The sequence below is a fragment of the Lucilia cuprina genome, chromosome 3 (genome assembly GCF_022045245.1).
Source record: "Lucilia cuprina isolate Lc7/37 chromosome 3, ASM2204524v1, whole genome shotgun sequence".
Classification (NCBI taxonomy): Eukaryota; Metazoa; Arthropoda; class Insecta; order Diptera; family Calliphoridae; genus Lucilia; species Lucilia cuprina.
Genome location: NC_060951.1, coordinates 14961199 through 14964645, shown reverse-complemented (window position 1 = coordinate 14964645; position 3447 = coordinate 14961199). Strand labels below are relative to the sequence as shown.

General features: G+C 27.9%; 1 long non-coding RNA gene across 1 annotated transcript; it reads right to left on the bottom strand.

Moving 5' to 3' along the window:
- Window positions 1-1777: 1777 nt before the first annotated feature.
- LOC124418673 lies at window positions 1778-2051 on the bottom strand. Its single transcript, XR_006940134.1, has 2 exons — window positions 1936-2051; window positions 1778-1880 (listed from the first exon to the last, which is right to left on the bottom strand). It is a non-coding gene; the product is annotated as an uncharacterized LOC124418673 (long non-coding RNA).
- Between the last annotated feature and the right edge of the window lie 1396 nt (window positions 2052-3447).

The window sequence follows — 3447 nt, the reverse complement described above, 5'->3', positions numbered from 1 at the left end:
AATTTTGGACCAAATGGACTCAATGTTAGTTAGACAACAAAATTTCCAATACCCAACAGAAAATTTATAGCTTACTACATTGATATTGTGTTGCTTATTTTGTATTCGAAAGTGCTTACAAACTTACACACTCTGGCTTACTTTACACAGGGTATGGCCGCTTGAAAATGACACACTAACTGATATACTTGGTTTGTGATATTGTGTGTAGATTATACTTTTTTAATAATATTCTTGTGTATGGAAAAGTAGCTATTCCTACATTCTTCCCGATATACCTAGTAAGTAAAATTGTTTCTACAGCACCTTCCTAGCTGGAACACAAGTATATCAAAAAATATCTACAACAACTTTCTAAGTATTTAAAATACATGTGTATTAAGAAGTATCTAAATATGTATGTTTTTTTAAAAATGCTACCCAAATACATGTTTCTACAAATTCATTCATAAGCATAAGGCCATTCCAATCATTACTAGATCATGATCCTAATTTTAAGCAACAAATTTTGCTTAAACCCTTTGACTTTTAATTTTTTTTTGCATTTTCTTATTTGAAATGACAAATTTAACAAGCGTTGAAGATTTCATTGAGTTTTGTTCATAAATAAAGATTTTGTCATATATTACATATTTGTTAAATTTCTAAAACTATGATTTATATCAAAATTTTAATAGGGTCGCAGATAGCTACAACAATTTAGTCCATATTTATCCCTTAATATCTTTTTTTAGTTAGATATGGAAATTCTTGACCCTTTACAAAAAATTTCAAGCCAATATCTCAATTACATTCAAAAATATGTTCATTTAAACCTGTGTCCTTTAATTTCATCTTTTTCATATTTTAGTATTAAGTATGACAGAACATACATTTGGTGTTGAATAAAATATTTGGACAATTTTTAAAAATTATTTAGTTAATTATTTTATTATAGACTATAACATTGTATTTAAAATAAAAAATATAATTTTATTATGAGCCACGCACAACAACACCTAAATCACCCCACACAAACCACCTTTCCCGCCCACCGAAATATAAAACACAATTTAATACAATATCATCAGTTAGTATAATAGCTTTTTTATTTGAACTGTTTATCTTAAACATAATACAATTAATTCTTACAACCTACTTATATAGTTAATTCCTAACACTACTTATTTTCTATAAAATAATCTGTCATATCGGTATACATATCCTGAGGGTAATATAAGTCCTTTAAATCTTCCTCGTTTTGAGATGATAAAGTTTCATAAGAAATCCATCTATTTCGCATAGTTGAAAGAACAGGATCAGAAGATAGAAGTAAACTATTAAAAATATCTTCATTCTGTGATTGCCTGGAGCATTTTCTTAAGCTAAAAAGTTGAACATGCTTAAAATCTCGATTCCTCGCTTCCTGGGCTTCTTCTGTTAACTCTCCAAGTGGAAGAATATTCGATTCAATTATTATTTGACCATGACACAATACTTTGTTTACTGTTGGTGTTAGTTCCCTCTGTTAAAAAATCTAATCCGCCATAGACTAATATTATGGCTCTTACAGAAAAATAGCTTATTTGTCAATAAATCCCTTTTCATGATAGGTATATAAGATTCGGCTTAGCCGAATATAACACTCGTACTTGTTAAAACTCGTTTTATTTGTAAATCACAAGAGACTAAATTATTTTAAATACTTTAGTGATAATATTTTGTTACACCAAGTTCAAAAGCTTAATTTTGACTTAAGTATTTGTATAATCAGTATTTAATTAACATTCATACTTACAAGTAATAAGAATGATACAGCCCAAACAAATATTAATTGTATAGCAATAAATTTTGTTTTGTAAATATTAGTATACAAATTGTGACAAGCAATCAGTATATATCTGAAAAAAAGTACAATATATTTTAATGTACATTATTTTAAATCACTGTGGGTACCTGTTTATTGTTATACAAACCATGCTCAGGAGAGATACTGCAACGTTGCCATAAAAAATTACTGGAAATATTTTGCAAAGAGTTTCACCAAATGTCCATCTCTAAAACAAAATGAATGATTATTATTAGTATATCACCTTTCTTTTCTTAAAAAATGTTTAATTTAGAATATTGCTATTTTATTAATTACACATTATTTTACATATGTATGTGGCAACTTTGAAAGTGAAACTTGTTTATTATTCCCTACACCACTACAGTAGGGAGGGTATTATGCGTTTGTGAATCACTTTCTAAATCGTTTTAGCTATGTCCGTCTGTGCGCTGCATGTCGCAATTTTCGAGATAATTTGATGAAATTTTGCACATACACCTATTTTGAAATGGTTGAAATCGGTTCATTATTTCGCCTAGCCCCCATATAACATAAATAATTGGATGTTTGTCATAATCATCTGTTTGTTTTCATCCTTTTTTCACTTAATTTGTTAAAATAATGCACAAACCTTATTTTTTATCATACACAAACAAATATTCCCAAAAATTGCAAAATAATGAATGAAAAAACAACATGGAGATGAACACAAATGTGTCGTAGAAACGGGTTAATTCAGAGGACGAATTATGTAATTCATCTGTCAACCGGTTCACACGATGTAATTATTATTCATTCACTCTCTCATTTGTCATTTACCCTCAATTACTAACTGAATTACATGATTCGCCATATACAATTTCAGCTGCGAATTATATAAGCTGTACGTAATTTATTTCGGCTTTAAAGAAGTTGTCATTTCCCTGTCAACAATTGTGTGATTCGTAAAATTTTATAAAGTATGTTTCAGAAAAAGACTTTAACGCTCATTATTGGCTCAAAAATGAGAATACAGTTGTAAAATTTTACATAAACAGGTTTTGTGCGAACAAAAAGGTCTCTATATCATTTTATAAGGATGTTTTGATGGTGGGTATATAAGATCACGGCTGAATATAACACTCTTACTGATTTTTATTTAATTACATTTTAATTATGAATAAGTAAACATCAGAAAATCACTGTATGTTCATAAGTTTTTGAATGATTGTCTTAATAGAATCGGAAAGAACAGACTTCTGAAAAGTCTTCATATAAATTGTGATTTTAGGGCGGGGTTTTCTGTAAATATAATCTTCATTATTTGTTTAATAAATGATATGTGTTTTTCAGTTATCAGTGAAGTTACTTATTTATTATTTTAGTTTAACTGAGTATTGTTGGCCAATTAAACCTAAGTTAAAAGTGAGAAAACATATTTTACAAAAATAATAAAATGATGAATTCAAAGGAAGAAAACTTAATATTTTAAGTAAATAGCAATTTTCTTATATCAATATTATTATTCTTTTAAATGTTTCTTCTCTAAAATTTTACAGTTTAAAATAGTGAATTTTGCAAGAAACAGCTGCACAGTGGTATAGGAAAAAAAGAGGGAAATAATTCGTAACTTATAAACGGTTAATCCGATTTTAATG